Consider the following 21,687-nt stretch of genomic DNA (forward strand, 5'->3'; position numbering starts at 1 on the left):
GGGGGGGGGGGGGGGTCAGGGTGGTGCAGCAAGTATTACCCACATCAAAGTCAACAAGCTGTGTAATGGTCTCATGTATGTGAGACAAGAAACATTGAGCTTCTTACAGGTCCAGAAGACATGGAGAATAGTGCCATCTACCTCTTTGCATCTACAACATGTATTCACTGCGTCAGAAATTTGTTTTCTTAGTAATGTAGGGATATATCAGTGAATGAGAATCTTGTACCCCAATTTCTGATATTAACTTGCAAAAGACGAGTAGTGGGCAAAGTGTAAAACATGTTCGCTTTGTTCAGGTGAGAACATTAGTCCCAGATCTCTTTCCAACTTCATGAAGAGATGTACAAAGGACTCAGAAGGCTAGAGCAGAAACTTGTAAGCAGCCTAGACCATGCTCTAGACAGAGGTCTACAAAAAGGTTATTGGTACTTGATGAAACAAGGAAGCAAACTGGTAAGGTAGTTAGTTGTCAAAGCCACCATGCATCCAGCAAGGGATCAGACAATGATCGCAAATCAGAAACAGGCCTGAGGCCCGGACCAGAAATTAAATTTTGAAGTCAGAATGTACCTCATTGGAGATGTCTGAACTGCCCAGCTATGTGGCCAGGAGGGAATGCTGGGATACAAGTCACCGGGAACAATCAAGTCAGTTCAGCGTTTGAAGTGGGGGGGGGGGGTTGTTTAGGCAGTACCTTAAGAGTTGTGCCAATAGGGGAGTGACTCTTGAGAGTGCCCAGGTAATTAAATTCTATCCAGGGTTAGGCATTGCAGAATAATATCGGTACATGATTGTTCAATCTCAAGCCACTGTTTGTAGCCGAAGTCTCTATACCAGGCAATCGCCCTAGAAAGATGGACCGCTGAAAAATGTTTGAGAGGATCCGGAACCCCCCATGCACCTTCCGTATGGCCAGATAGGAATGAGACAAGTGGGGGCAGACAAAGTGCATGAAAAAGAAATGAGAGATGGAGATGAGCAAGGCCTGGGAAAAGGTATAAGAGTCTGGGCATGATATTTATCCTGAGAATGGCATTCCTACCCATCCAGGTGTAGGAATTAGTGTGCCACTTACCATATTTATCGGGCGTTTAACACGCACTGGTGTATAACACGCGCCCCAAGTTTAGGAGGGAATTTTAAGGAAAAAACTTTTGGGAGGGAAGTTTAAGGAAAAAAAACTTACATTTAAATGCCCATCAATGCAGCCTTATCATTGTCCATCTGCATCCTTGTCCACCATTGCAGCCTTGTCAGTGTCATATGCAGCCTTGTCCACCATTGCAGCCTTGTCAGGGTCATATGCAGCCTTGTCCACCATTACAGCCGTGTCAGTGTCAAATGCAGCCTTGTCCACCATTGCAGCCTTGTCAGTGTCATATGCAGCCTTGTCCACCATTGCAGCCTTGTCAGTCAGCCTTGTCCACCATTGCAGCCTTGTCAGTCAGCCTTGTCCACCATTGCAGCCTTGTCAGTCAGCCTTGTCCACCATTGCAGCCTTGTCAGTCAGCCTTGTCCACCATTGCAGCCTTGTCAGTCAGCCTTGTCCACCATTGCAGCCTTGTCAGTTTTTCTTTTTTTTTTAAATGCCGCCGCCGAGATACAGAGCCGGATGTCCTGTGTATCTCGGCGGTGCGCGGTAGTTCTTGGGGGCCTCCGGCCGCCTTCGGCTCTTCTCGGCAGCTTTCGGCTGTCTTTGGGCGTTCTCTGCACCTTTTGGTCGTTCTCGGCAGCTTTCGGCCGCCGAGAACGGCCGGAAGCTGCCGAGAACGGCCGAAGGCGGCTGAAATATGACGAGAATGGCCGAAAGCCTCCGAGAAGAGCCGAAGGCGGCTGAAAGCCGCCCAGAGGCTCAGAATTGCGAGGGGTCGGCGTATAACACGCACCCGCGATTTTCCCCTGCTTTTAAGGGGGAAAAATGCGTGTTATACGCCTATAAATACGGTATGTAAATCTTCAGTGATTTACACAAGTTATAGATGTACAATTGGCCGCAAAGATCCTGTCTACAGTGGAAGTTATTCAAACCCCTAGGTAAATTAGGCGAGAAGTCACCCGCGAATGAGGTAAAGACAATTATGCCCTGTACACACGATCAGACTTTCCAACAACAAAACCGTGGAATTTTGTTCGAAGGTTGAAAGTTGGTTGCTCCAACTTGTCTTGCATACACACGGTCACACAAATGTTGACCAACAATTACAAACATGGTGACGTACAAGACGTATGACGAGCCAAGAAAAATCAAGTTTAATAGCCAGTGCGGCTCCTTCTGCTTGATTCCGAGCATGCGTGAACTTTTGTGCGTTGGACTTGTGTACACACGATCGTAAATTCCGACAACAAATTTTGTTTACGGAAAATTTGAGAGCCTGCTAGCCAACATTTGTTGGTAGAAAGTCCAGCAACAATTGTTCGATGGAGAATACACACGGTCGGACTTTCAGCCAGAAAGCTCACATCCAACATTTGTTGTTGAAAAATCCAATCATGTGTACGGGGCATTACAGAGTATTGGCTTGTTTGCAGGGCCATGTAACATTCAGCATCTCAAACTTTTGCAAACTGATCTTGAATTTAGATAGGTCTCTATATTTAAAAAATGTACTCAAGAGGTTGGGTAGGGTAACTTTTGAAGACGTGACAAAACATAACAAGTACTCTGCAAAAGCCATTGCCTTCTGCTCTGCTGTATCCACCTGGAAGCCCCTAATAATTGGGCGTTTGTCATGTGTGGTGCAGGAAGGGCTATAGTGTCAGGAAAAGGGTTGGAGTGAAAAGGGCCACTCCTCTCATGTACCTTTGGCCAGTGGAAAATAGGCTGAGGTTCCTCTGTTTGCCCTGACTACTTCTGCAGGGGAGGAGTAAACTTGAAATGTGATTGCAGAATCGTGCATGAAAATGTTCAATAAAAATTATTATGAGAAAAATGCAAACACCACATAGTTTTGTGGATTGAGATGTGTTGTGGCCCATTCATTTTGAAAGCACTGCCTTACACATCGTACTGCAATTCACACTGATCGTGAAAACACAGCAGCGCACTGCTTTGTGTTGTTAAAAGGCCCTGACAGTAGTACTGGAATAAACATACTACTTACAGGTGTGTTTGTCTTTTTAGCTGCACAGATCCCCAGATTCAATACAAGTGTGTGCAACCATCCAAAAATGTTTTGGAGAAGAGGCAAGCTTCCCATCCTCAGGGAAGAAAAATTGAAAGTCATGTAGACATAAAGTATAATCAGATCAGGTCCCAGAACTAGTCATGATCGTTGTTGTTTGTAGATTCTGCTCTAAGTGCTTAGAATAAAGTAAACATTCTTTGTTAGGAATGGGTGTGTATTTTATTTGCGGAACATGCGTCTGTATTGTACCATCTGTTGTTATTTTTTTATTTTTTAGAATCAATGGGTTCTTTGTTTAAAAACTCATTTTAAATATTGAGATCTCAGCAGTGTGCTTTATGCAGCAGTCCTTGGGATGAACATGACTGGTAAATTTGCTTCCAGAAATTACACTTCATATAACTGGTGAGTACAGATCATGCTTACCACTGCTTAACAAAGCATAACTGGGTAAATAAAGACTATGGAATCATTGGGGACATATATCACTTATGACATATGGGGGGTTATTTACTAAAGGAAAATCTACTTTTCACTGCAAGTGCACTTGCAAGTAAAGTTGCTTTAGATCCGAGGGGGACATGCAAGGAAAATACAAAACAGCATTTTAGCTTGCACATGATTGGATGATTTCAGATATACCCCTTAGATTTAGAGTGACTGCACTTCCAAGTGCACTTTCAAGTGCAATAAAAATCATAGTCCCTGGACTAGTTTAATGGCAAATCTATTTTAGATCTTTGCTAAACAATCATAGATGAGCACAAGAACACAAATACCTTACCTCCCTGAAAAGCAGTCTGATTTGCACTAATTATACCGTACTACTGATTCTGTTGACAATTTGTTAATTTATACCTCCCAGTCACACTCAGTTTGCACTAATGAAACACAGTACATATCAATATATACAGTATAATAAATAGTTATTTGTAGGTGCGTTTTGCATCTGAGATTGTGTAACTAACCTTTGTACAAGATATTCCAAAGATTTCACAGATGTACTAAACCCAATATTATTATTTTTATATTGAACTGAATAAAAATGTTATTGTAATGCTATGCAATAAATATAACTAATGATTAGTTTGTTAGGGATGGTGCACACACTGCATTGCAACACATTAAGGTCTTCTGCAGTGCCTTGCATTAAGCAGCTTATTTATAATCAATGGACTTTAACACACTTCAACGCACACCTTTTTGCAGCACTCAGCAATGCATCATGTTTTATAAATACTTTTTTATGGTGTCACAAAGCTTATTGATTTTGCATGTATGAATAACTTGTGTGTGCAAACTAGGTATACCGTAAATCTATTGTCCAAACTGTGGAAGAAACAGGATGATGGAAGCAAGGTTACTAGATTTTATAAAACCGATAGAGATCATCAGAGAGGATGAATAAAGATATCTGTCTTTAGTAAATATGGACACTTCTATAGCTGAGCTATCCTTCTGAGAATGCAAATTGCAAAGCTGCTCTTGCTTCAATATTTTGACCGAGTAGTAAAAAGTATGTACTAAAGCCTAAAAACTCGAAAATGAATGCGTACCTAATTCAACATGACTGCAAACCAAATTAAGTGGTAGCGCAAGTAGCAAAATAGTAATCCTGGGTCAATCAAATGTATCAGTAGGTACATGAGAGACATTTACAATGTCCCAATGACTTCACTAGGGTTTATGTCACCTGTTCATTTAACACTTAAGTATAACACTTAGGGAGCGCAAAAGTGGACTTGGTCAAACTTTACATTGGAAGAGGCTTAAGGGGCATGGTTAAACAAAATCCAGGTTTTGGATATGTGCTGGGGGGTACTTTGGGACAGGAGAGAACTTGTGCTAGAAAGTGGGTTGGGGAGGTCGAGTGTGCTTGGGGGTGCCCAGGAAGGGGAGAGGACTTGTGCTAGAAGGTGACAAGGGGGAGCTGATATGTACTGGGAGGATGCATTGGGAGGTGAGAGGACTTGTGCTAGAAGATGGGGCGGAGGGGCTGATATGTACTAGGGGCATGTTGGGACATGAGAGGACTTGTAATAGAAGGTGGGTTGGAGGGGGGTTGGATATATTGGGGGGTGCTCTGGGAGTAGAGAGGACTTGTGCTTTAAGGTGGGGCATTTTTAATCCACCCCCCTTCTAGCACAAGTCGTCTCCCCCAAAGCGCCTCCCAGTACATATCTTCTTACCCTTGACTTACTACTCCATGTGTACACCCTTTTTTATCTGCCACCCCCCTTCCCGGTCACTGTGTCCCCCTCCCCTGTAGCTCTCCATTCATAGTAAACTCACTGCAGTCCTCAGATTAGTGCGGCTCACGCAGTGGTGTCCCTCCTCCCCAGATCCTCCTCCTTTCTTTGTACAATGTCCAAGCGAGGAGCAGGAGGCGTCTGTTCTGCAGTGTGTACAGGCAATCAGACTGGTTTGGAGAGATGCCAGCTATCACAGAGGAGCTAATAGAAACATGTAGCACTGATCTGAGGCAGGTGTCCTCAGTGCCCATTCCAGCATGCCCCTGGCAAACCAGGGCAGCCTTTTTATGGAGCATCCCGGCCCAGTCAGCCCCTGGTGTTGTGTCTAGTGATGGACGAACTTCCGACGGGACGTTTCGCGAACGCGAAATGCGAACGGACCCAAACGTTCGCGAAACCGACCGTTCGCCGCGGGCCCCATTGACTTCAATGGGAGGCGAACTTTGCAAACCTTCATGTCGAATTTGCGGCCACGTGGTAATTATTAGGGGGTAAAACGTAGTCCCACCATCTGGACAATGACATAATACATGTATGAGGTGAATTTGGGATCGATAACTACAAGCATTTTTATTTTATTTGGGAAATTGTTCTAACAATTCAGGACTATGGAGCTAATGAAGGCAATGGAGGAGAGGGAAGGTCAGGGACCAGGGTAGGCAAAGAAGAGGGTGCAGGAGATGATCACCAGCAGCGTGACATACCGGAATGACACATGCACCGTGATAGAGGCATCTGACAGCAGCACCGTAATACAGAGCACTGACAGCAGCACCGTGACATACAGCGCTGACAGCAGCACCGTGACATACAGCGCTGACAGCAGCACCGTGACATACAGCGCTGACAGCAGCACCGTGACATACAGCGCTGACAGCAGCACCGTGACATACAGCGCTGACAGCAGCACCGTGACATACAGCGCTGACAGCAGCACCGTGACATACAGCGCTGACAGCAGCACCGTGACATACAGCGCTGACAGCAGCACCGTGACATACAGCGCTGACAGCAGCACCGTGACATACAGCGCTGACAGCAGCACCGTGACATACAGCGCTGACAGCAGCACCGTGACATACAGCGCTGACAGCAGCACCGTGACATACAGCGCTGACAGCAGCACCGTGACATACAGCGCTGACAGCAGCACCGTGACATACAGCACTGACAGCAGCACCGTAAGCAGCCCCAGGAGGAAGTCAGCACAGCACAGGGATGGTGTGATCCCCTCATAATAAGAACCCCCAGGAGGAAGTCAGCACAGCACAGGGATAGTGTGATCCCTTCATAATAAGAACCCCCAGGAGGAAGTCAGCACAGCACAGGGATATCATAAGCAGCCCCAGTAGAAATATGACACCGCTCAACCTCTTCAAAGAGGAGGGTAGGGGCATATAGTACGGTGTGCTTTTTTGGGTCAAGGAAGTGAGCCAAATGAATTAAGAAGGTCTGTGTGCTTGATTAAAAAAATAGTTTATAGACATATACATGGTCTACTGGTCACATGTGTTGAATTCCTCCGAGATCCATGCCTCATTCATTTTTAGAAATGTGAGGTAGTTAACACTGTGGTGAGCTAGGCGAGTACGCTTATCGGTCACAATCCCCCCTGCTGCGCTGAACGTCCTTTCGGACAGGACACTGGATGAGGGGCAAGCCAACAGTTCGATTGCAAATTGGGCAAGCTCTGGCCAGAGGTCAAGCCTGCCCACCCAGTAGTCTAGGGGTTCATCACTCCTCAGAGCGTCCACATCGGCCGTTAACCCAATGTAGTCGGACACCTGACGGTCTAGGCGTTCCCTGATGCTGGATCCGGATGACACCTGTCGATGGGTCGGCTGAAAGAATGACCTCATATCCGAAGTCACCAACACATCTTCAAACCGGCCTCTTCTTGCAGGCGCTGTTGGATTGGTACCCGCAAATCCTTCTCTGGGAGTGGGAATTGCTCCTCTGCCAGCGCACGCAAAAGCAGAATGCAGCATTTCTCGAAGCAAGGCCTGGAAGTGCTGCATTCTGACAGCCCTCTGCGACGGCGGTAACATTTCCGCCATTTTGTGTTTGTACCGGGGGTCTAAGTACGTTGCCACCCAGTACTGGTCCTTGACCCTCATGCTTTTTATACGGGGGTCCCTATTAAAACACTGGAGCATGAAGGCCCCCATTTGCACTAAAGTGGAAGCGGTGTGGTGGCCTGGCTCCTGCTCATCATCCAGGATAATGTCGTCCTCTTCATTCTCCTCTCCCCATCCTCGCACAACAGGGATCCCAGAAAGGTTTAAAGCATGCTCTTCTTGCTCCTGCTCATCCGCCCCGGCACCATCCTCCTCTGACTCCTCATCAGACTCCTGTTGTTGACTTGTCTCAGATAGAGTAGCCCCCCCTGGGAATTCATCCAGCATTGCGACTTCCTCATCTTCCCGCTCCTGCTCCTCCACAGCCTGATCAATGACACGACGCAATGCACGCTCCAGAAAGAAGGCATAAGGTACCATGTCACTGATGGCGCCATGGCTGCGACTGACCAGTTTGGTGATCTCCTCAAATGGCCGCAGAAGTCTGCATGTGTCGCGCATGAGCAGCCACTGGCGCGGTGAAAAAAAACCCAGCTCCCCAGAACCGTTTCTTTCGCAGAGTTCATACAGGTAGACGTTAACTGCACGTTTCTGCTGGAGCAGCCTATCAAGCATATAGAAGGTTGAGTTCCATCGCGTCGGGCAATCGCAAATAAGACGTCTGACCGGCAGATGGTGTCGCCGCTGAATGTCAGCAAGGCGAGCCATGGCCGTGTAAGATCTTCTGAAATGGGCCGAGATTTTCCTTGCCTGCCGCAAGATGTCCTGGACCCCAGGGTATTTGACAAGGAATCGCTGCACGACCAAGTTTAAGACGTGTGCCATGCACGGCACGTGCGTGATTTTGCCCTGTTTCAATGCGCTAAGCAGATTGGCACCGTTGTCACACACCACTTTACCAACTGTCAAATTGAGCGGTGTTAGCCACTCATCTGCCTGTGAACGCAAAGCTGAAAGGAGTGCCGGGCCAGTGTGGCTCTTTGCTTCCAGGCACAACAGACGCAGCACGGCATGGCAACGTCTCACCTGGCATGTGGAATAGGTTCTGGGGAGCTTGGGCGGTGCAGTGGAAGAGACGCTAGCAGCGGAAAAGGAGGAGGCAGCTGAGGAGGAGAGGGAGGAGGATGGAGTAGGAGGAGGAGAAGAAGAGTCAGGCCTGCATGCAATCCGTGGCGGTAAAACCAAATCTACACGGGTGCCACGGGTTACATGCTTGACGGCCGTCAGAAGGTTCACCCAGTGGGCAGTAAAACTGATATACCTTCCCTGCCCGTGTTTGCTAGACCACGTGTCTGTGGTCAGATGTATCTTGGCACCGACACTGTGTGCCAGAGATACATTCACTTGCCGCTGAACATGGCCATATAGCTCTGGGATGCCCTTCTCTGAGAAATACTTCCTTCCTGGGACCTTCCATTGTGGTGTTCCAATGGCCACAAATTTGCGAAAGGCCTCCGAGTCCACCAGTTTATATGGCAGTAGTTGGCGGGCTATGAGTTCTGACAAGCCAGCCGCCAACCGTTGGGCAAGAGGGTTATCCGGCATCATCATTTTTTTACGCTCAAACATTAGGCCCACGGAAGCCTGCCTTTTTGCAGAAAAATGTGAGCTTGGCGTGATGGAAGGTGGAGTGGAGGACAATTGTGAGGAGAGAGGAGAAGGAGAAGTAGAAGACGAGGCTGGACGGTGAGAGCCTGCAGTGTGGCTTTGTGTGTTCCGTTGCTCCCACTGGGCTCGGTGATGGCTGCTCATGTGCCTTCTTAAGGCGGTCGTCCCTAGGTGAGTATTGGGCTTACCGCGACTAACGCGTTGACTGCAAAGATTGCAGATGGCAACGCTATTGTCAGCAGCGGACACGTTAAAAAAAGCCCACACTGCGGAGCCATGTGCCGGTGTCCTGGGAGCGCCAGATGTGACCGTACATGGTCGATGACTCGCTCCTGATACATTTGCAGTCTGCTTTGTCCCTGCTGTGCAATGTAAGTCATTGCTGCTTCTCCTCCCTATCTGCTGGTCCATATCTCCCTCTGAACTCCCCTCCTCTTCCTCTCTTGTGGGCACCCACGTGACATCACTAGACACGTCATCATCAACGTCACCTTCCCCACCGCTATAAGTAGAGATCTCGGAGTAGGCAGCAACACCGGGGACCAACCTCCTCCTTGGGCTGATCTGGGTACTGGCGTCAGACTGCTGAGTAGCGCTTGTTGCTACCTCCTCTTCCTGATCCAATACCAAGAGTGGCTGCGCATCAGAAATGTCCTCTTGATATGGATCGGAAAATAATTCCAGTGACTCAAGCGGAAGGTATGTGGTGGTGGTGGTGGTGGTCGTGTTGTTGGTGGTAGTGTCTTTGGGGGTGCACATAGCAGAGAGTGAAGAAGAGGGTGCAGATCGAGAGGATGAGGAGGGTGCAGAAGAGTAAGGCTGAGCGAGCCACTCAACCAAGTCTGGTGCATCCTTTAAAGTAATTGAACGCACCTTCTGCAACTTCCCACTTTGGCTCAAGCCTGTTGCTCCTGCCCTACCCCTACCACCCCTGCGGAAGGGCCTGCCTCTTCCTCTGCATGTCATTTTTTAAATGACCCTGTGACAAAACTCTTAGTCCCTATACCGCTGAAGGACTGCTGCAGTATAGGTGAGCGGTCAGCAGTGGTGCACGTCAACCCTATCTATTGTGGACCTATAGCGGTCCTTACAGAACAGCAGACTGTACCGCACTCAAGCCTATGTACCGTAGCACCCTATACCAAGTTACCAGTCCTTATAAGAACTTTTGTGGACCAAGCAGGTTGTGTATTAGTGTTTAGCAGACTGTACGTCAGTCCCTATACCGCTGAAGGACTGCTGCAGTATAGGGCAGCGGTCAGCAGTGGTGCACGTCAACCCTATCTATTGTGGACCGATAGCGGTCCTTACAGAACAGCAGACTGTACCGCACTCAAGCCTATGTACCGTAGCACCCTATACCAAGTTACCAGTCCTTATAAGAACTTTTGTGGACCAAGCAGGTTGTGTATTAGTGTTTAGCAGACTGTACGTCAGTCCCTATACCGCTGAAGGACTGCTGCAGTATAGGGCAGCGGTCAGCAGTGGTGCACGTCAACCCTATCTATTGTGGACCGATAGCGGTCCTTACAGAACAGCAGACTGTACCGCACTCAAGCCTATGTACCGTAGCACCCTATACCAAGTTACCAGTCCTTATAAGAACTTTTGTGGACCAAGCAGGTTGTGTATTAGTGTTTAGCAGACTGTACGTCAGTCCCTATACCGCTGAAGGACTGCTGCAGTATAGGGCAGCGGTCAGCAGTGGTGCACGTCAACCCTATCTATTGTGGACCGATAGCGGTCCTTACAGAACAGCAGACTGTACCGCACTCAAGCCTATGTACCGTAGCACCCTATACCAAGTTACCAGTCCTTATAAGAACTTTTGTGGACCAAGCAGGTTGTGTATTAGTGTTTAGCAGACTGTACGTCAGTCCCTATACCGCTGAAGGACTGCTGCAGTATAGGTGAGCGGTCAGCAGTGGTGCACGTCAACCCTATCTATTGTGGACCTATAGCGGTCCTTACAGAACAGCAGACTGTACCGCACTCAAGCCTATGTACCGTAGCACCCTATACCAAGTTACCAGTCCTTATAAGAACTTTTGTGGACCAAGCAGGTTGTGTATTAGTGTTTAGCAGACTGTACGTCAGTCCCTATACCGCTGAAGGACTGCTGCAGTATAGGGCAGCGGTCAGCAGTGGTGCACGTCAACCCTATCTATTGTGGACCGATAGCGGTCCTTACAGAACAGCAGACTATACCGCACTCAAGCCTATGTACCGTAGCACCCTATACCAAGTTACCAGTCCTTATAAGAACTTTTGTGGACCAAGCAGGTTGTGTATTAGTGTTTAGCAGACTGTACGTCAGTCCCTATACCGCTGAAGGACTGCTGCAGTATAGGGCAGCGGTCAGCAGTGGTGCACGTCAACCCTATCTATTGTGGACCGATAGCGGTCCTTACAGAACAGCAGACTGTACCGCACTCAAGCCTATGTACCGTAGCACCCTATACCAAGTTACCAGTCCTTATAAGAACTTTTGTGGACCAAGCAGGTTGTGTATTAGTGTTTAGCAGACTGTACGTCAGTCCCTATACCGCTGAAGGACTGCTGCAGTATAGGGCAGCGGTCAGCAGTGGTGCACGTCAACCCTATCTATTGTGGACCGATAGCGGTCCTTACAGAACAGCAGACTGTACCGCACTCAAGCCTATGTACCGTAGCACCCTATACCAAGTTACCAGTCCTTATAAGAACTTTTGTGGACCAAGCAGGTTGTGTATTAGTGTTTAGCAGACTGTACGTCAGTCCCTATACCGCTGAAGGACTGCTGCAGTATAGGTGAGCGGTCAGCAGTGGTGCACGTCAACCCTATCTATTGTGGACCTATAGCGGTCCTTACAGAACAGCAGACTGTACCGCACTCAAGCCTATGTACCGTAGCACCCTATACCAAGTTACCAGTCCTTATAAGAACTTTTGTGGAACAAGCAGGTTGTGTGTTAGTGATTAGCAGACTGTACGTCAGTCCCTATACCGCTGAAGGACTGCTGCAGTATAGGTGAGCGGTCAGCAGTGGTGCACGTCAACCCTATCTATTGTGGACCGATAGCGGTCCTTACAGAACAGCAGACTGTACCGCACTCAAGCCTATGTACCGTAGCACCCTATACCAAGTTACCAGTCCTTATAAGAACTTTTGTGGAACAAGCAGGTTGTGTGTTAGTGATTAGCAGACTGTACGTCAGTCCCTATACCGCTGAAGGACTGCTGCAGTATAGGTGAGCGGTCAGCAGTGGTGCACGTCAACCCTATCTATTGTGGACCGATAGCGGTCCTTACAGAACAGCAGACTGTACCGCACTCAAGCCTATGTACCGTAGCACCCTATACCAAGTTACCAGTCCTTATAAGAACTTTTGTGGACCAAGCAGGTTGTGTATTAGTGTTTAGCAGACTGTACGTCAGTCCCTATACCGCTGAAGGACTGCTGCAGTATAGGGCAGCGGTCAGCAGTGGTGCACGTCAACCCTATCTATTGTGGACCGATAGCGGTCCTTACAGAACAGCAGACTGTACCGCACTCAAGCCTATGTACCGTAGCACCCTATACCAAGTTACCAGTCCTTATAAGAACTTTTGTGGACCAAGCAGGTTGTGTATTAGTGTTTAGCAGACTGTACATCAGTCCCTATACCGCTGAAGGACTGCTGCAGTATAGGGCAGCGGTCAGCAGTGGTGCACGTCAACCCTATCTATTGTGGACCGATAGCGGTCCTTACAGAACAGCAGACTGTACCGCACTCAAGCCTATGTACCGTAGCACCCTATACCAAGTTACCAGTCCTTATAAGAACTTTTGTGGACCAAGCAGGTTGTGTATTAGTGTTTAGCAGACTGTACGTCAGTCCCTATACCGCTGAAGGACTGCTGCAGTATAGGGCAGCGGTCAGCAGTGGTGCACGTCAACCCTATCTATTGTGGACCGATAGCGGTCCTTACAGAACAGCAGACTGTACCGCACTCAAGCCTATGTACCGTAGCACCCTATACCAAGTTACCAGTCCTTATAAGAACTTTTGTGGAACAAGCAGGTTGTGTGTTAGTGATTAGCAGACTGTACGTCAGTCCCTATACCGCTGAAGGACTGCTGCAGTATAGGGCAGCGGTCAGCAGTGGTGCACGTCAACCCTATCTATTGTGGACCGATAGCGGTCCTTACAGAACAGCAGACTGTACCGCACTCAAGCCTATGTACCGTAGCACCCTATACCAAGTTACCAGTCCTTATAAGAACTTTTGTGGAACAAGTGAGTTGTGAATGTTTAGCAGACTGCAGCAGAAGGGCAGCAGTCAAGTATAATATCCTTTCTATATTTGGAAGAAAGAATATTATACATGTACAAGCCTATTACTGTACCACTGATACCAGTCCTGAAAAGAACCTTTGTGGAACTAATAATAACAGCAAGTCTTTAAAATTACCCTCACTGCCTGACAACACTGCTTCCTTCCTGTCCCTATACAAATTGGCAAAAAAAGAGAACGATTAGTGGTTACTGGAACAGCTCTTTTGTGGACCTTGATAGTAACAGCTAATGATGATGATGATGATGATGATGATGAAAGACTAATCTGGCTGTCCCTGTAGCATACACCGTCCTTTCCCTTTCTCTAAACTAACAAAAGACACTCAGGCTGCTGCAAGAATCAGCAGCACAGCAAACCTATCAACACCTAACACCTATACCAGTCCTGAAAAGAACTTTTGTGTACCAAATAGCTAGTGGTTTATCTCTCCCTACTCCACACAGGAACCTGTCCCTATCTTAACAGAAGAAAGAATGTAAAATGGCCACCGGATCGGGTGTATTTATAGGTTAGGGGGAATGTACAAGTGTCCATGTGCTGTCATGTCTCAATTGGCTGTCCTGTATCACATGATAAACGTGTCACCAAAGGTTAAAGTTCTTGTATACATTAAACACGTAAGTCCGCCGCGGCGAACGACGGAAAAAGGCGTTCGAACGTGCGGACCGCGAATGTCGGAAATTCGCCGCGAAACGACCGCCGGGCGAACCGTTCGGCCATCACTAGTTGTGTCATCCCTATGTGGGTAAACAGGGCCGCTGATAGGGCAGTACAATCAGCCCTGATGTACTGGGCCCGCCCAGATCAGCTACACAGTGGGGCCCGGGCATCATAAACAATTTGTTACTGCATTTAAAAAAAAACATTTTCTAAACTCTTCTCTGCTTCCACTTGCTTACAGAGTGGGTAAATTGTTTTCCTGGGCCCCATCTGGTCAATGCAGGGGCTCAGGAGGGGAGCACAACAGAGGGACTATTTCTTTATTTTTGGGGCGCATATACATCACGCCCCACTATTTTATTAGTCCCGGCTGGCGGAGTGATATTGTGATTCTCCGTTTGGCTCCCGGCTGCATTCCTCCCCAGATGTGAAGAAGCTGAATGGCTGACAGGGAAGAGCAGGAGGAGATTGTGGCTGCACTGGACACAGTGAATGGGAAATAGAGGAAAGAATACTCACTGTGTCCTATTATATATCTCACAGCAGGGTCTCTGTCATGGCTCTGTGTTACATTGCTTTTGGGTGCTGACTTTGTTATGGTTTTACTGTTACAGTCTGTTATATGCAATACAGCCATAAGTTAACTAAGCCAGCACTCAACAGCCATGTGACATAAAGTCATGATACATTCATGTCATGATAGAGCCCCTGTTTACTGTGATGCCTGTGTGATAATTGTAACCTGATGATAATAAGAAACATGCTACTTTAAAAACTAATTTGGAGGAGCAGTAAACGTGCAGCGGAGCTGCATTTTTACTGCCCCCCCAAACCAATCCCCTTTAATTGCTTCCCATCGTTGCTGTATTGGAAGGTTGAAGATATCTCGATATCATCAATGATATGCTCAATCATCACGATATGCTCTTGAACAAGCATATGATCAAACTGATCTTAGCTTGAGCAGATGCTTTGGAGGCCAGAGGACAGATATGGGGTCTAAAAGACCTCATATCTCCCTATAAAGAGGACCTGTTATGGCCCTTGCTATCACAAGGAATGTTGTCCATCCCCTGTGAAAGCAAAAATTACCATAAAAAATGTAAAGATACAATGTAAGATTTTTTTTATTTGTAATTAATAAAATACAATTGAAAAGAAATGTAAACTGCCCCCTGCTCCTTCATGCTTACTAATTGCAAACATGTTTTGGCTTCACACGCATATGTAAACGGCAACAAAGCTGCATTTCACTTCAGGTCAGGGGTGGGGGCAAGGGCATGGTTTAAGGGGGCCCTGTCAGGTAGGCTGTACGGGGCCCCATGATTTCTAACAGCGGCCCTGTGGGTAAACAGCCCTTCCATGGGTGTACGCTGTAGTATGCCTGTGTGTACGAGCCCTAACAATCAATTCTGAATCACCACATTCCTTTATGTTTTATTGGAATTAGTATGCATTACAATGACATGAGATTAATTCCATGATTGTATCTTTTACAAAAACAATGTATATATTCTCTCAGACTTCATATTATTTGGATTATTGCCAGCCTACTACAATACCATTACAAAAACAAATCAAATACCATTTATGTTATTAACTAGTCTGGTTGTAGTAAAATTTTAATGCCCTGTTCTCTTACACTTTCCTGTACTACTTTGAGAGTAGCTCTATCACTAATTAGCTTACCCAAATAATTTTTATATTTTGAGTTTGACTTTTTGTTGTCATGCATTTTCTGTACAGTGAGTAATAAGTGACAAAGGGGCAGAATGACAGCTGCAGTAAACAAATCTGATTGAAAACACCAAGCTTACCTGTTAAGGTTGTCACATGATTGTGAATATTTTGATTAATACCTGATCATTAGTTTTAAATTTCCAGCTGTCAATTTCTGCACTGAACAAGCTGGTAACACACGCACAAACTAGAGAACAAGTGTCTAAGGATAAAGAGCAGCTGATGCTGTAGGGAGTCATATAATTTGAATACTGTATACACCCTGTTCCAAATTATTATGCCAATGATATTTTTCCCATTTACCTAAAGAATTGATGTAAACAACAGTCAGCATAATTCTCATGTTATCAACTATTAAGAGTACAATTCAAATTTTATTAAACAAACCTAATGATAACAGTTTTTTTTTCAAAATAAAAAACTTACAATGCACTGTTCCAAATTATTAGGCATAGTAAGTTTCAAAACACATTATAGGTTGTAAAGAACTGAAAGTTGTCATTTGTTGTGTTTGCAGCATATTTACTGAAATCAAAAGCTATTCCAATCAAACTTTGAACAACATTTTAACTTTTTAAACATTTTAACAGGTCACGTTACATTTTAACATAGGACCCCTTATTTGATAGCAGCTTCACAAGTCTTGCATCCATTGAACTTGTGAGCTTTTGGACAGTTTCTGCTTGAATTTGTTTGCAAGATGTCAGAATAGCCTCCCAGAGCTGCTGTTTGGATGTAAACTGCCTCGCACCCTCATAGATCTTTTGCTTGAGCATGCTCCAAAGGTTCTCACTAGAATTGATGTCAGGGGAGGATGGAGGCCACACCATGACTTTCTCTCCTTTTATCCCTATAGCAGCCATTGATGCAGAGGTATTCTTTGCAGCATGAGATGGTGCATTGTCATGCACGAAGATGATTTTATTACGGAAAGCATAGTTCTTCCTTCTGTACCAGGGAAGGAAGTGGTCAGTCAGGAACTCCACCTACTTTGCAGAGGTCATCTTTACAACTTATGGGACCCTAAAGGGGTCGGCCAGCTCTCTTTCCATGATGCCCAAAACATGACTCCACCACTGCCTTGCTGACGTTGCAGCCTTGTTGGAACACGGTGGCTGTCCACCAACCATCCGCTACTCCATCCATCTGGACCATCCAGGGTTGCACGGCACTCATCAGTGAACAGGACTGTTTGAGAATAATTTTTCTGCCCAATACAGCTATTTCTGCTTGTGACCATTGGTTAGTGGTGGCCAAATGGAAGGGTTATGCACAGTTGCAAGACTCTGGAGGACTCTACACCTTGATGTCCATGGGACTCCAGAAGCACCAGCAGCTTCAAATTACTGTTTGCTGCTATGTAATGGTGTTATAGCAGCTGCTCTCTTGATCCAAAGCATGGATCTGGCAGAAATCTTCCTCAATCTGCCTTTATCTGCACAAAACCCGTCTGTGCTCCAAATCAGCGACAAGTCTCTTAATAGTGTGATGATCACGCTTAAGTCTGGGTTCACACTGCTGCGGCTAGGAGACCCGGATGTGATTCGCACCGCACTGCAGTGCAAATCACATCCAATCTCTGTGCAATGCAAGTTCAGCCATACAGATAGTATGGCTGAATTCGCATCGCACCCGCCCCAAACTCGCACAGGACCCTTTTGTTGGTCCGCAGCAGAATCGGATCGCATGGGTGTTCACATCCGATTCCTGTCCGAGTTTGCAGATCGCACTGCGATATGCGAACTGATCTGGGGGTGTCATTAACATTTCACTGACACTCCCAGCAGTTCGCATAGGGCAGTATGAACTGCCGCCGGGAGGCATGCAATGCGGGAACCCACCGCGGATTCGCGGCGTTCCCGCATCGCTGTAGTGTAAACCCAGCCTTAGTTTTCGTGAATATATCTAATGTTTTCATACCTCGTCCAAGGCATTGAACTATTTCACTCTTTTCAGCAGCAGAGAGATCCATTTTCTTCCCCATATTGCTTGAAAATGGTGCTCTGCTTAATAATGTGGAACATCCTCCTTTAGTAGTTTTTCCTTTAATTGGGCTCACCTGACAATCTAATTATCACAGGTGTCCGAGATTGTTTTCAGTGATCAAAAGAGCCCTGAGACACAATGCCATTCATGAGTTAAACTGAAAACCAAATATTTAATCTTTGTGACACTGAAATAGAATTTGCATAATAATTTGGAACAGGGTTTATACTCAGTTCTAATTTAAACATTTATTTGCCTAGAGACTTGCAATATAAATAAGAAGACAGACTGGCCAAGATAAATAGCATTGGTGAAACCTGGAGTTAGTTGATTTTTTTGAATGCTTGTAAACACAGGATTTTAAGCTTAAAAAGAGTATAAAAATCAAATACCTCAACCAAATTTGTGTACACGGTACCATTCAAACCTTTGACTTCTTAACCACTCACGCCAATATACGTGGCATGGGTGTGCAAAACAACGTACCTGTACGTTGCTGCATCATCAGCGGTGAGCAAGCACGCATGTCCCGCCGGAGATGCACGTGGCGCGGGAGCGTGCCTGGGGGTCCCGCAGACACAGTGTCTGCTGGTGGCCTGCGATCATGACACGGAGAGGCAGAACGAGGGCATGACTATGTAAACAAGGCATTTCCCTGTTTTGCCTAGCAACATGACAGGGATCTACTGCTCTCAGTGATCGGAAGCAGTGATCTGTCCTAATGAGCCCATCCCCCCTACAGTTAGAACATGCCCAGGGAACACACTTAACCCCTTGATCGCCCCCTAGTGTTTAACCCCTTCCCTGCCAGTGACATTTACACAGTAATCAGTGCATTTTTATAGCATTAATCGCTGTATAAATGCCAATGGTCCCAAAATTGTGTCAAAAGTATCTGATCTGTCCTCTGCAATGTCGCAGTCATGATACAAATCGCAGATCGCCGCCATTGCTAATAAAAAAAATTGAATAAAAATGCCATAAATCTATCCCCTATTTTGTAGATGCGATAACTTTTGCGCAAACCAATCAATATACGCTTATTACGATTTTTTTTATGTAGAATATGTAGAAGAATACAGATCGGCCTAAACTGAGGAAGAATTTTTCTTTTATATATATTTTTTGGGGTTATTTATTATAGCAAAAATGAAAAATGATTGCATTTTTTTTCAAAATGTTCGCTCTTTTTTTGTTTATAGTGCAAAACGGAAGAACCGCAGAGGCGATCAAATACCACCAAAAGAAAACTCTATTTTGTTAGGGTACAACATTGCATGACTGCGTAATTGTCAGTTAAAGCGACACAGTGCCGTATCGCAAAAAAGGGATTGGTCAGGAAGGGGGTAAATCCTTCCGGGGCTGAAGTGGTTAAATATGAAATATGCCTTCCCTAATTCATACCTGTTCCAGTACCTCCAGCTATGCCATGCTTTTCATTTGCAAGTTTGCAGTCAACTGGTCACCTATATATAGAAAAAGTATATTTCTTCCCCATAGGATGGAAGAAAAAGGAAAGAAAGGCTGCAAAATGACTGAGAGTATGGACTGCTAAAGTCAAATCTGATTATAGTTTATTAATCAAAAATATCACCCTTTAAAATCATGATGCTGCTAATTCAGCCACCAAGTGGGGAAACATAAAATCTGTTTAGCAATGCAAAATATGCATGCTAGCTGTGTTAAAGACACACAAACACAGACAATGTGCAAAAAACAGAAAATAAAAACATCCGGGCGCCAAATCAATTGACATAGGGGGACACCACCATGGCAATTGCCTTATATCATGTATATCACACTGTATCTAGGAGGCTAAATGACTGACCCATACTGGAGTGGACAGGACACACTGCTTTGATTTATGCCTTGTATATTTTTTCTTTTTGCAACTGGTCACCTTTGCACTCTTAGCCCCCGTACCCACGGTCAGAGATTCCGGCAACCAAATCCATCTGATTAATTCCGGAAGAGGTCCGGAAGTGATGTTGCATACACACGGTCGGACTCAATTGTCGGAAAATCCGATTGTACATAACGTGATGACGTTATTTCTTTACGATGGGACTACATTCAGGCTAGTAGCCAATAGCTTTGGACTAGGAATTTGATCTGAGCATGCGTGGCACTTTGTCCGTCGGAGTAGGCTACACATGATCGGAGTATGTCCGATCGGAGCATTTTGTCGGAAAATTTTACTGGCAAGTTGGAAAAGTTGGTCCGTCGGATATTCCGATGCAGACCACACACAGTCGGAATATCCGACAAAACGGTCCGATAGGAAACATTCCATCAGAATCTCTGACCGTGTGTACAAGAGCTTAGGGATTGAATCTCTGGTGATGTCAGGGACTGGACTTGAACCTGAGACAACTGTGACTTCCAGTGTCTGGCAATGATGTGTCTCACTGAGCTACTTGGTGGATGTGGTTGTAATGCATTCATATGACAACTTGCCTCCACAATATAATGATTTCCTGGAAGTCTGTGAGAAGAAGAATGCTGATCAGTTACCTCCTCATCGTCCCTCTCAGGGGCTGAAATTCCTTTTGATTTCCTTTTCAGTCTATGAGAACATGAACTGAAGGTACTCAGGGAGTGACTTTATGAGAATTTAGAGGAGGGCTGCATTAGACTCACACCATCTCCTGCAGGGGCAGCCCTGTTCTTTGCCTGCCGTATAGACAAATGATGGCAGAGCGGGGTGGCATCCTATGACGGTGCCCAGTTTAGGCGCGATCGTGCGCCCCATAGGAGTGAGCAACACAGTGATCGCGGGCATGCATGCAACTCTGATCTCGGCAAAGAGCCACGGCCGCAACTCTTTACCCACGTGGTTGGCTGTGTCCAATCCCAGCTGACCACATGTAAACAAGGAGATGGCGTTTATCAGATCTCCTCGCCTCAAACTGACAGAGTGTGAGGTGAGGAGAGCCGATCAGCGGAATCTCCTCACAGGGGAGACCTGTAAAGGTAATCAAAACACTGATAGTCAGCCTAATCTGTGCACATCAGTGAAGGAGAAAAATTACTTATTTACAAAATTTAAAAACTAAGAAAAAATATTTTTTTTTTTGTTTTGCAAAAAATAGAAAACACAGCGGTGATTAAATACCACCAAAAGAAAGCTCTATTTGTGTGAAGAAAAAGCTTAAAAAAATAATAATTTGGGTACAGTTTTGCATGACTGCAATTGTCATTCAAAGTGCGACAGCGCAGAAAGCTGAAAATTGGCCTGAGCAGGAAAGAGGTGAAAGTGTCTGGTATTGAGGTGGTTAAAAACCATTATCCACTACCTTTAATCTCTGAAATGTTGGAAAGACTCTGCTCTGCCAAAGTCTTTACAAAGCTGAGAAAGCTGGATTTGTCAATTTCTACAAAAAAATTCATAAGAAACTTCTCTAAGGTGATAGCACCAATTACACAGCTAACAAAGAAAGCGATGCCCTTTGTGTGGTCACGTGAGGTACAGTCTGCTTTTATTAACCACTAGAGATCCGCGCTATAGCCGAATGACTGCTACAGCGCGGACCTGCTTTGCCGGGACGACGTCTATTGACGTCGTCCCGTGCACGAGCGGCCTGCGTGCCCCCTGAGGGGCGCGCGCGGCGCGCTCTGTGATCAGCGAGTCTATGAGACTCGCCTGATCACGGATCAAAGCAAGGGGTCGATCCCGACCCCTTACCATGTGATCAGCTGTCAGCCAATAACAGCTGATCATGTGACACAACAGAGCCAGTAAAAAAAAGCTGATCACTGGCGGCTGTGATCGGGAAATCAGTCCCAATCACGGCCAGCTTATCAGTGCCCACCTGCCCCCTGCCAGTGCCACCTAGATAATAAAAACGTGCCCCCATCAGTGCCACCCATCAGTGCCCATAGTGCCACCCATCAGTGCCCACAGTGCCACCCATC

At 46.2% G+C, this 21,687-nt stretch overlaps 1 protein-coding gene across 1 annotated transcript in view; it reads left to right on the forward strand.

Moving 5' to 3' along the window:
* The first annotated feature begins 3,468 nt into the window (after positions 1-3,468).
* The window catches only part of LOC143928059 (beta-1,3-galactosyltransferase 2-like), a 236,659-nt gene continuing 218,440 nt past the window's right edge, over positions 3,469-21,687 (forward strand). Inside the window, exon 1 of the mRNA XM_077452668.1 lies at positions 3,469-3,533. The gene's annotated coding sequence lies outside the window, so the exon portion shown is untranslated. The remainder of the gene's footprint in view (positions 3,534-21,687) is intronic.

Source organism: Lithobates pipiens, unplaced genomic scaffold, assembly GCF_037356315.1.
Source record: "Lithobates pipiens isolate NorthernLeopardFrog02 unplaced genomic scaffold, aLitPip1_a1.2 Scaffold_23, whole genome shotgun sequence".
Classification (NCBI taxonomy): Eukaryota; Metazoa; Chordata; class Amphibia; order Anura; family Ranidae; genus Lithobates; species Lithobates pipiens.